Below are 13611 nucleotides of genomic sequence, written 5' to 3' on the forward strand. Positions count from 1 at the left end.
AATAAATATCAAGAAGGTGGCAAAATATTCTGGAGGTTGTTGAAGAAGCTTAGGATTGGAGTAAAGAGTGCTGTAAAAGGAGTTAGAGATGATAAAGGTGACATGAAAACAGGAGAAAAAGATATCCTTGAAGTATGGAGTAATTACTTTGAAAAACTGCAAAATGAAACAAGCAGTGATGACAGCACAGTGATAAAAAACACTGACCAGGCATGCAGTCAGGAATACACATCCATACTTGAAGTAGAAAAAGCCATCAAAGGCTTGAAATGTGGAAAGGCAGCAGGAGTAGATGATATTCGACCAGAAATGCTGAAGTATGGTGGTATAAAAGTCTTACAGTGGCTGCACTGCATAGTTCAGAAAGCCTGGACAGAGGGACGAATTCCCGATGATTGGAGTAGAGCTCTCATAGTATCCATATATAAAAAGGGAAATAAAACTGAATGTGAGAATTACAGAGGTATTTCCCTACTGAGTGTTCCTGGCAAGATCTATGCAAGTATACTTGAGAAACAGTTGAGAAGAATTGTGGAAGATAAGCTTGGTGAAGAACAAGCTGGATTCAGGCCAAATAGAGGCTGTCAGGATCAGATCTTCACTTTACGACAAATAGTCGAGAAAGCATGGGAATACAACAAAGATCTGGATTTAAGTTTTGTCGATTTGGAAAAGGCATATGACAAGGTGTCAAGAGAGAAGCTATTCAATACGCTGCAGTTATATGGTGTCGATGGGGCATTATATCAAGCAATACTTAGTCTTTATTTGAGTTGTAAGTCAGCAGTTAGAATTGAAGGAAGTACAGGAAGATGGTTTAATGTTAAATCTGGTGTGAAACAAGGATGTACATTATCCCTCTCTTATTCATTATCTATATGGATCACATTATGAAGGAATGTGGTATTAAACCTGATATCAAAATTGGAGATGTTAATGTCAGCTCTTTGCTTTATGCGGATGATGTTATACTTCTAAATAAATCCGCTACAGCCTGCAAGATTCTCTTACTAAATTGAATAGCTGTTGTAACAGATATGGTATGAAGGTGAGCAATAAAAAGACAAAGACAATGAAAATAGGCAGAATCATTGAAAATGTTAACTGTGTTGTGAATGGAGAACCTGTGGAACAAGTAAAACATTTCAGCTACTTAGGCACGATTTTTACTGAAGATGGTAAATTAAATATAGAAACAGACAACAGAATCAGCAAAGCTGGTATGGTGGGAAGTCAATTGAATAAATTCATATGGAATAAGAAAGAAATTAGTCGGAACACTAAATTAGCTGTATACAAGATAGTGTTCAAACCAGTTTTAACTTATGGATCTGAGAGCTGGGTCAGAAGTAAAACACTTGACCAAAGACTAGAGACCGCAGATATGAGTCCTGAGAAAGATTAGAGGCGTGAACAGATGGCATCAATGGCAATATCATATTAAAAATGAGGATATTAGGAAAGAACTTGACATTGTCGGCATCCAGGAATGCGTTAGCAGAGCTAATCTCAGGTGGTATGGTCACTTAAATAAAATGGGAGAGGAAAGATTAGCAAAACAAGTGTTCTCTGCCAGGTTGGCAGGAAAACGACCCAGAGGAAGACCAAGATATAGGTGGATTGATACGGTACAAAGTGCCTTAGACGATAGAAATATAAGATCTGATAATGTTGGAGTCTTGACAAGTAACAGACTGATTTGGAGGAAAATTGTAGATAAGAAGTTAGTAATGATGTAATTTTTTCATGTAGTACTGTCATATCCTGTACACCCCTTGAGGGTACATGGCAGGAATTTGATGATGATGATGATGATCCACTCTCTTAAGAACAAATTCCACTTCTAGCATATTCTGGAGTGTATGAAGTTCTCTGTGACAGCCTACTATGGACATGAAAGAAGATCTTTTAACATTCTTGGAGAACACAGATACTGTTCATCCACTAACATTATTATCATAAATCTGGACTGACAGACCATGCTTTGAACACCCTTTCACACAGGATTAGATGGAAGAAAACCAATGTGCAGAAGACGTGCAGAATAGACAGAAGACATTACAAGTCAAAGATCATTTTTAAAATCAGCAATGGTTATGATGCATTCTCCTAACCTTAACAAATATGGTTGCATTAATCTGCCAAAAATTCAGGAGACTATTATTTTAAGATCAACTGTTACTTAACTATAATGCTTATTTTATTCAACATTCCTATCCTATCCTTCTCGTCCATCCTAGGACAGGTTGAGTCCCCTCCTAATAAGAGGTTACTGGCATATTAATGCAGCCAGTTCTCCACTCCTCTGCTGCATTCAAAGGCAGTATACATGACTGTAATCTGTGTGTGTTCATGGGGCCGGTTTGCCTGTTTGTGAGATGAAAAACCCCAGATAAACACTGGAGGGGGGAAACCTTGCTATCCATGCCCAAGACCGGCTAAGGCTGAGGAAGATCCTTGAGCTCTTCACGTCATTGACGGGAATCGAACCTAGGACACTCCTTCCCCAGGCATTATGGGTGCGAAGCGCATTGGCACTAGGCTAACCATGCGGACTCTATACATTAGATGAGGCAAATTAGGACTTTAGATCTTTTGTCTATTATAAACTGTGTCACTTATTCATTGTTGCACATAAACTAACCTCTGTTTTGCTTCAGAGCAAAACAAGTCAGTTTTGCTGACATGTTTTGCTCTGAAGATGCTGTTTGAAATCCAGCAAAATATAAGCCAGTTAATGGACATCTTTTTATAATTTAAGCTTATCTATTAAATAAAATAAATTAATAAATTTATAAAATTTATTTTATTAATAAAATAAAATAAATAAATTAAATGAACTTTAGACATTCCTTTAACATAAAGAAGAGGAATATGAGAGATTTCTTCCTCAGACAGAGAATGGGAGATTAAAAATGCTTTACTGATAAAGGACTCATTGAAACTATTTTTTAGAAATGATAGATTTGATATAATTCAGTCCTTGGCATAAAAGGTCCTCTATAGAACATACCATAGGAGAACGATGTAGCAAGGTCTTAATGGTATTCTAATTTTTTGACTTGCATGATGAGTCAAGTAACATGGATGTAACAATCAGTGTGTGTGTGTGTGTTTTCCATTTCAAATTTTAAACAATTATCAAGATATGATATTACACCAGGTCTGGTCCTCTCTCATAAAACATCTAGTCCACGCAGATGCCAGTGACACACATAATTCTACCAAGTGTCTACATAGCAAATGTATGCATTCCATTGCTGGTCTCGTTATTCAAATATTTAAAATTGTGATCATTACTTGCTTTTATTTTTATTTACTACTCCTGAACAATGCGAAACAGTTATTTCACAAAACTAGTTAAGTGTGTGAACAAATATTTTTTACTATCAAGTTGTCCTATGTGGTTTATTGCTGGTACTACATTTCATTGTGACAGATTACATACCTATTCTTAGACAAATACCTCAGCTTTATAGAGAGGCTATATCTACACAATGTAGTATGTGTTTGGCAAACTTTAAGTCAAAATAGCAAAATGTATTAGCAGGTAATTGTTTTAAAAAGATGCAAGACAGCACATGCAATTCCTACCTGTTACAGACAAAGTTTTCTAGTCACCTAAGGTGTAGAATATTTATTAGGGCCAGTATATCTGCTAATTATTACAACTCAATGAAGCTAAGAAATCCTTGGTCCTTTTAAATATCGAAATTAATTCCCTGAAGAATTCTCTCTCAACTGTGTTATCTACCTAGTTTTTAAATATTGTTCTTCATATTTCATCTGATTCTTACAAATGAGTTTTTAATTCAACTCAACTTCCTCTACTAGTCAGTCATTTTAGGACTCCATCTTGTAATATTATAAGATGGAGTCCTAGAATGTTAGTTGCTAATATATCTGGATGTTCATCCTCCCACTCAGGATGAAATTACTGTATTACCCAAAGATCATGTGGTATCTTTTCCAATGTAGTTTCAGTTTTTTCTCAGAAAAACTGAAAGTGTCCTGAACAGTTTGCTTTCAAACTGCTATGTTCCCTTCAAACTGAAAGCTCTTAAATGCTAAAGGAAAATAATCTCTTAATTACCAGAGCAGACAAAGGCAAAGTTTTTACTTATTGTCCCCTCACAGTATGATCCTACTACTAGCCAGATTAATAAAGTTCACTGACATCTTCATAGTTAGGATGAATAAAAAAATAACACTTAAGATCTTTTATGCTCATCTTCACAGATTATATAGTTTTTCAAAGATCTGTAAGCATGATGTTTCATTAAGACCCAAAGTAGATTGCATTGGCTGCCTCAAGTATAAGGTGGGCAGCCAATGCAATCTACTAGAGGCACCCACAGGAAAATCTGCTTCACATATTTTAAAAAAACTCTTTGGATTTTAAAAATAAAGTTTATGATCTGTTTAGATCATAAACTTTGTGATACTTTATATATGACTAGCTCATACATAGCATCTCTTTTCACTAACATTCCTCTGATGGATACTATTAATTTATTTAAACAAGATTTTCCTCCTACCATTAAACTTTGACATCCATTGCAGTTATTTTAGTGTTAAATTATATCAGCAGATTGAGGATAGAACAATGAAAAGTCTTCTTTCTCTTTACTCCCAACTAATTTAGAATAGCATTTTGATTATAGTCTCCTTAATGACAAATCTCCCAAACCTACAGTACAGTAAATAGTGCAGATATGTCGATATTGTATTTGTAATATGGAATTGTTCTCCATCTAATTTAAAACTTTTCTACATTTATTGATTCTTAGTCAGGCTGAGAACAGTTTGCATTCCTTAGTTTTTCATAAATAAATGCACACAGATTATTATGTTCATGCTCTTTCACACCATCACCTAAGTCAGAAAATCGACACCATTAAGATAAATTAGATGTTTTCATAGTATATTACTATGGAGGACCTTTTATGCCAAGAATTTAATATAATTCAACTTACCTTTTTAAAAAATGGTATTAATGAGTCCTTTATCAACGAAGCATTCAGAAGTTTTAGGCTCCCAGTTTCTATGTCACAGAAAAACCTTTCTCACATTCCTCTTCCCTGTGGAAAGGAATATCTGAATGTATCGCTAAAGTTCTGAGGCCTCTCAACATTGTGGTATTTCATTTTGTCCTATCAGGAAGATTTTAACCTTCCTTTCTTCTCCTAGAAACAAGTTTCCTATGATAGATAGCAGCAGATACCAAATCCCTTGCTGCTGTGGCTTGGTATCTGCTGCTATCTATCATGAACATAAATTTCATATCAAGTACCATGAATCTCAGTAATCTGGCTTAGGTGAACATGCCATCTCTATTAAAAGCACAGTCCTTTGGAAGAAACCAAGTTCTCATACAAAAAAGTAGATTCCTTATAGAATGTTCATATAAAGAGAGTGGTGAGATTATTTTACTGTCCAAATTTAAACATATCTGAGAGCCACTGGGTATTCCCTCTATGGGAAATACTGCTGTCTGTCTTCTTAATTCCTGATTTATTATTTTCTTATTTTATATAATTTTTTAAAATAATTAATAAGGAATTTTATTGACCAGTTGTCTTACTTATGCTATGATTGCACTTTTTAAAATGTTTCTGTTATTTGCACTGTGTTCCATCTTCCACTGTTATTGTACTGAAAATGCCTTTGCTACTAAGGTGAAAATTTTATATCATTAAAGTAGTTTACATGTAAGTTGGGGTGCTTAAAGATCAAAGCTGTAAACCTGAGAGGAGACTTCCACATAGCCTTTAAAGGAATGCGGAGAACCAACCAGGGCTTCTGACCTAATGTCCAATCCTCACCTTCTTGTAGTGCACCCTGTTGGGTATCTACCTGGATACTGAACGAACGAGGATGGGCTGGCAATTTGGGATTTAGCAGACCAAATTGTATTCCTATTGGTTAAACCAAAATACAAAATGATGGTACAACATGACAAAATTTCATGTCAGCTGGGGCGTTGCCCGGTTAAACAAGGCCCCCCGTTGTTTCCGCATGGGAACCAGGGCGAACAGCAAAAAGCCAGCTACTGGAACAAATCTGAAAACACACCCCAACACAACATCACTAGAGTTAAAGATCAGAATTATCAAATATAAGAAGCCTGAATGGCAAAGAAATGGAGCTGGCGGAGGAATTAGATAAATACCAGATCGACATAATAGGAGTGACTGAAACAAAAAAGACAAAAACCAGTGAGATCTTTCTGAGCAATAAATACAAAATATTATATTCAGGCAATGACAATCAAGGAAAAAAAGGAGTAGCCATACTATTCAACACAAAATACGAGGCTCATCTTCTTGAATGGCAGGCAGTCTCAAGTAGAGTGATTTGGAACAAATATCAGAATGGGACACTGGACAATGAGACTTATTTGTGCTTATGGTCCCACAGATGGTTCTACTAAGGTAGAAGTGGAGGAATTTTTTGAGGCTCTAGAGAAAGCTACTGACTCAACTTTTCCTTTTTCATTCATTATGAAAAAGGAAAAGTTGATCCTTGTTGGGGATCTAAATAGCAGAGTAGGAAGTGATTGTCAGACATACAAAAATGTTTTGGGAAAATTTGGAGAAAAGAGCAAAGCTAATAATAATGGCAAATACTTGTTGGATTTCTGCTCAGGACATGGACTGGTTATTACTAACATCATGTTCCAACATAAAAATGTGCATAAATTCACATGGAGAGAAGAGGCAAGGAATAAGAAAAGTCTCATTGACTATGTTATTGTGGAGTGATGTTTTCTCCCTGGTGCAGGACACCAGAGTGTACAGAGGATTTGAAATTGGAAGTGATCACTATTTAGTCTTGAGCAGGATAAAATTGAATTTCATATTGAAAAGAATGACATGTAAGAAAGTTTTAAAGCGAATAAAAGTTGAGCAGCTCTCAGATGTGAACTGTAGACTAAAATACACGACGATTATTGAAGGAAAAATGAAAGAGTTTGAGAACAAGAACCAAACCTTGGAGATTCAGTGGCAGGCCTTAAAGAAAACCCTGATTGATTCAGCTAGAGAGGCATGTGGTGAAGTTGTCTGCAAGGATAGAAAAATTAGAACTCCATGGTGGACACAGGAAGTTAAAGAGGCAGTGAAGGAAAAGAAGAAAGCATATCAAAAGTTCCTGGCAAATAAGTCAGCTTGTGCTCGTAGAGAATAAACTAGCTAAACAAGTCATGGGAGGACTTTGGCAAGAATATAGAAAATAAATATCAAGAAGGTGGCAAAATATTCTGGAGGTTATTGAAGAAGCTTACTAATGGAGGACAGAGTGCTGTAAAAGAAGTTCTAGATAATAAAGGTGACATGAAAATGGGAGAAAAAGATATGGTTGAAGTATGGAGTAATTACTTCAAAAAATTGCTAAATGAAACAAGCAGTGATAGCACAGTGGTAAGAAACGCTCCACAGGTATACAGTCAGGAATACATATCCCTACTTGAAGTAGAAAAAGCCTCAAAGGCTTGAAATGTGGAAATGCAACAGGAATAGATGATATTCGACCAGAAATGCTGAAGTATGGTAGTATAAAAGTCTTACAGTGGCTGCACTGCATAGTTCAGAATGCCTGGACAGAGGGACGAATTCCAGACGATTGGAGTAGAGCTCTCATAGTACCCATATATATAAAGGGAAATAAAACTGAATGTGAGAATTACAGAGGTAGGTATATCCCTACTGAGTGTTCCTGTTAAGATATATGCAAGTATACTTGAGAAACGATTGAGAATAATTTTGGAAGAAAAGCTTGTTGAAGAAAAAGGATTCAGGTCGAATAGAGGCTGTCAGGATCAGATCTTCACTTTACGACAAATAGTCGAGAAAGCATGGGAATATAACAAAGATCTCTATTTGAGTTTTGTAGATTTGGGAAAGCCATGTGACAAGGTGCCAAGAGAGAAGCTATTCAATACGCTACAGTTATATGGTGTTAATGGGCCATTATATCAAGCAATATTTAGTCTTTATTTGAGTTGAAAGTCAACAGAATTGAAGGAAGTACAGGAAGATGGTTTAATGTTAAAACTGGTGTGAGACAAGGATGTACATTATCCCCTCTGTTATTCATTATCTATATGGATTACATTATGAAGGAAAGTGGTATTAAACATGATATCAAAATTGTAGATGTTAATGTCAGCTCTTTGCTTTATGCAGATGATGTTATACTGCTAAATAAATCTGCTACAGGTCTGCAAGAATCTCTGACTAAATTGAATAACTGTTGTAATAGATATGGTATGAAGCTCAGCAATAAAAGGACAAAGACAATGAAAATAGGCAGAATCATTGAAAATGTCAACTGTGTTGTGAATGGAAACCTGTGGAACAAGTAAAACATTTCAGCTACTTAGGCACGATTTTTAGTGAAGATGGTAAATTAAATATGGAAATACACAACAGAATCAACAAAGCTGGTATGGTAGAAAGTCAATTGAATAAATTCATATGGAATAAGAGAGAAATTAGTCGGAACACTAAATTAGCTGTATACAAAACAGTGTTCAAACCAGTTTTAACTTATGAATCTGAGAGCTGGGTCAGAAGTAACACACTTGACCAAAGACTAGAGACCGCAATATGAGAGTCCCGAGAAAGATTAGAGGCGTGAACAGATGGCATCAATGGCAATATCATATTAAAAATGAGAATATTAGGAAAGAATTGACATTGTCGACATCCAGGAATGCATTAGCATAGCTAATCTCAGGTGGTATGGTCACTTAAACAGAATGGGCGAAGAAAGATTAGCAAAACAAGTGTTCTCTGCCAAGTTGGCAGCAAAATGACCCAGAGGTGGATTGATATGGTACAAAGTGCCTTAGACGATAGAAATATAAGATCTGGTAATGTTGGAGTCTTGACAAGTAACAGACTGATTTGGAGGAATATTGTAGATAGGAAGTTAGTAAGGATGTAAATTTTTCATGTAGTACTTTCATATCCTGTACACTCCTTGAGGGTACATGGCAGGAATTTGATGATGACGTAAGTTTTTTTTTTCCCATCCTAAATTTGAGATGGAAAGGTTTTCCAACATTTGAACTGAGGTCTTTCACCAAAGAGCATTTTGTTATTCACTGAGCTAAGAAATAAAACACAGAGATTAAATGTTTTTGCAATTTATAAATATCAAATTGTTTACCTTTTTTTTATATAACAATCCCACCCCAGGATCTGTGTAGCTCAGATGAAGTGGCCTTTGAATCAACAGCACTAGGCTGTCCAAAGATGGACTTAAGTTTGATTCTAGTAATAAAATTTATTATTTCTCATTCATTTAATTTTTTTTTTTCAAAATTATAGAATTGTAAAACAATGACATCATATGTATAACCCAAGAGCATGAGCTCATCCAAGCTACAAGTATAACAATTACACATAGCATTATAGGCATACAAAAATTGACATTACATATAGAAAATAATGTGTATATATGCACAAATGTATACGTGGAATAAGAACAATGCAGTTCTAATTACTTGAATATTTTGAATTGGTTAATTTTTTCCATTATTCATTTTATACAATTATTCTAAACAATTTTCAATATTCTTATAAAACTTTAGGTACTGTTCAATCAGATTTCTGTATGAGTTCATGTTGTTTTTATTTTGTACTAAGAGTGGTAAGCTGTTGAAGATTTTTGGAGCCAAACAGATATAGTGTTTGTGTATTATTTCTTTTTGTGCTTTTGAGATAAAATATTTTAAGCCTGCTTTTCTGCAGAAGCAAGTATCTTTTCTAATGCTTACATACTGATTATCAGTCTTTAGAAAAAGGAGTATCCTGTAATGTATAATTGTCTAACTGGTAAGATATTTATTATTATTATGTGACACCTCCAAGGAGTCCAAAGACGGATCGAGGGAGGGCACCTACTCTACAACTATCTGTCTCTGCCACTCAATCCACCAACTACAGCAACCCGCATCATCTACAACAATGCCATCTACTTCCCACATTTTGCATTTCAGAGACAATCACAAACATCTATTTCCATGATAGGATTCAAACCAGCAGTCTTTTGGCTGGAGAGCAGAAACGCTAATCACACGGCCAACCATTTAATAAGGTATATTTAGCATTCACTGTAGTGTCTCTATATTTAATGTTGGCTAAAATGAGTATTAATTTATTTTGTAAAGAGATAAATGGTGTCAGTGTGGTGTGATATGTTCCTCTCCAGCTTAGTATACCATACTGTATAAAAGTCTGTATTCAAGCAAAATATAATGTTCTTAACACTGTCACGGTTAAGATCTCTTTAAAAAGAAGACCCGAGATAGCATAAATCTTACTTTGTGAACATGTTACTTTGTAGCTTAATTTATTTTTGTAACCAAATAGATAATAATAATAACAACAGGACTCTAGCAATGATGTAGTAAGATTTTTTTTTTTTCCCACCAGAGGTCAGGCCAGTAATTTTAATGGTTGACCAAATCAATGTAACTTTAGCATAACATGTAGATTGTAGTGCAGCTTGTTTCTTTGTTTATATATGTGTATATGCTAGATGGCGACCTTAATGTGAAGGTAGAAACACCGAGTGATTATTTTAGTTTATATTAAACTGAAGTTTTTCTCTAACATGATTCCATAATTTTTACAATGAATTCTGATCACCATGTAACCACGAAAGAAAGGATAAATCTTACTTTGTTGCACACCTCTGTAATATGTGGTTTGCAGATAAAGTTGCTGTCTATTTTTAATCCTAAGTAGGTTATAGTATTCACGTTTTCTATCTCCATTCAGTTACAATTTTGATTATCAATTCCAGTTTTGTAGGAATATATGGATGGAAAAACTGGTTTTATTAATAGGTGCATTTTTTAGCATAAAAATTATAAAGCTTAGTTAAGATAAATTCGAATTGCCTTCACTGATAGTTTTTTGGCATGAAACTTATAGATCGTAGTTATCGATCTTTAGTTTCGCTTACTGGCTATAAAACAACAAAGGATGTTTATCCCCTTATTTTCTAATTATAAATCTTGTTTTTTCAGCATTGAGAGTAAGTTTATTTCACACAAAACTACTTTGTTGCTATTTGCAAATCTGTGTTGACCATGTTTTGCATTTCACTTACAGAATTTGTAGTAAATATCATTGTAATATCATCTGCAAAGGCATTTATTTGACTTGATAACTGTAGGTGACAGAAGTCATTGATGTAAATTATAAATAATACTCGCCCATGCACAGAGCCTCTGCATTCAAGAATATCTGCAATGCAATATTATTATTATTATTATTACTTGACACCTCCAGGGAGTCCAAAGACTCATCAAGGAAGGGCATCTACTCTACAACTCTGTCTCCAGCAACTACAATGAACCACAACTACACCAACGGCATTTACCACCCACCATTTACACTAGTATTTTCACAGACAATCACAAACATCCAAGCCCGCAGCCTTTTTGGCTGGAGAGCAGATACACTAACCATCGGCCAACCAGGCCAACATATTACAGTGTAATACAATGAACATAAGAAAAAAACATTTCTGAAATCAAGCAAAAGCATGTCATAAAGGCAGAAAAGGTCCGAAATTACATTGTGAAACAAACATTGACACATGTCAATGTTTGTTTCACCACTGCAATTATCTTCTGAGTTGTATTTGAAAGTTCCACAGCAGAAATTTCAATTTCCAACTACCATAACTCCAAGATACTTAGTCTCAACAGTTTCTCAAATCCCACCAATATAATATGCTACTGGATATCTCATACCAAAGTGCATAACTTTTGCACTTATCAGCACTGAATTGACAGGCATTATCATTTGTCCACATCTCAGCCTAATTAAATCATTCTATAAGTATATCAGCTGTATATCAGTGGCACCCCTGAATGTCCTACCTACCTTTGCATATCAGCAAACAATTGAACAACTTCTGTCAGGTCCTTCCCAATATCATTAATATATAGATTGAACCAAATGGTTGAAGGACTGATCCCTGGGGTATACTACCAGTCACCTTAAATCTGCAGATTTACAGTCCCATAAACCACTTTCTGATACCAAATCCATTAGCCACCAACTTACAAAATTAGTGATTTATATTCCAATCACTTTCTCCAGTTTATGCAAGTCTTTCATGTGGTATCCTATCAAACACCTGAGCAAAATGTGACATTCCCTTTATCTACCTTGGCTGTAACATTAGCTCAGACATGACCTCTCTTTATATATATATATATATATATATATATATATATATATATATTTTAAGCACATCTCCTATTCATGGAATGACCATAAAATATTATCTCTTTGTATCCCTTTTTTGCTCATTAATTAATACTCAGGATACTTTTCCTTCTCACCTCAATTACTGTTTTTTATATCCCATTTCTTTCTGGTCAAGATGTTAAATGAAAGCTGTCTGTATAATGTTAAAAATTTATAACATATGGACATGTGATTTCAACGGCATAATCATTAAGCTTGCAAAAGATGCATTCAAATAGTATTCATTGTATAATTTAATTGATTTGAACAGAATAACTGGGAAAAACAGAAGATGCAAAAGTAATTCATTTAATAATAATAAAACCATTTTAAATTATGTACATTTCATGCAAAATAACAGATTTAATAATAATCATCAAATTTCTGATATGTAGCCTCAGGAGTGTACAGAATATTATGATAGTACTACATGAAAAAGATAGCATCATTACTAATTTCATGTCAACAATTTTCCTCCAAATTAATCTGTTATTTGTCAAACCTTCAATATTATGAGATCTAATATTTTGGTATTCTAATGCACTTCTTACTGTATCAATCCACTTAGATCATGGTCTTTCTCTATCTTGCCCTATCAAAGAACAAGTGTTCTTTGCCAGAATGGAAAAGAACACACTTGTTTTGCTAATCTTTCCTCTCCCATTTAGTTTACGTAGTCATACAACCTGAGATTAGCTCTGCTAACACATTCCTGAATGCTAACAATGTCAAGTTCTTTCCTAGAATCCTCATTTTTAATGACACTGTCATGGATGCCATCTGTTCACTTCTCTAATGTTTCTTAATACTCTCATATTTGTAGTCTCCAGTCTTTGATCAAGACTTTTATTTCTAATCCAGCTCTCAGATCCATAAATTAAAACTGGTTTAAATACCATCTTGTATACAGCTAGTTTAGTGTTTTGACTAAACTCTGTCTTATTCTATATACATTTATTTAGGCCTACCATACCAGCTTTGCTAATTCTGCTGTCTGTTTCCAAATTTAATTTGCCATCTTTGCTAAAAAATGTGACTAAACAGCTGTAATATTTCTTTTAGGTTTTTCATTCAGGATGCGGTTTACATTATTTATATTATGCATTCAAAATAGTGATGGACTAGACACATTGCAAGATGGTCTAAATTTTGACAGAATGAAGATCTATGAATGGCAGTAGACAAAGTGGAAGACCAAGGAAGAGATGGCAGAATGAAACTGTTAGGACTGGTGGAAGGCAATGAATGAGAAATGCTGAAAATAGAATGGACTCTGGGAAAACTTCATCCAACAATGGACAGATCCAGTTTGAAGAAGAAAACATCATCCGAATAA

The 13611-nt window shown here is 34.7% G+C and overlaps 1 protein-coding gene across 3 annotated transcripts in view; it reads right to left on the reverse strand.

Moving 5' to 3' along the window:
- The window catches only part of LOC150108473 (PX domain-containing protein kinase-like protein), a 307545-nt gene that overhangs the window by 213925 nt on the left and 80009 nt on the right, over positions 1-13611 (reverse strand). The window lies entirely within an intron of this gene.

The sequence above is a fragment of the Typopeltis vanoorti genome, chromosome 3 (genome assembly GCF_054136105.1).
Source record: "Typopeltis vanoorti isolate ZY-2024b chromosome 3, IOZ_Tvanoo_1.0, whole genome shotgun sequence".
NCBI lineage: Eukaryota > Metazoa > Arthropoda > Arachnida > Uropygi > Thelyphonidae > Typopeltis > Typopeltis vanoorti.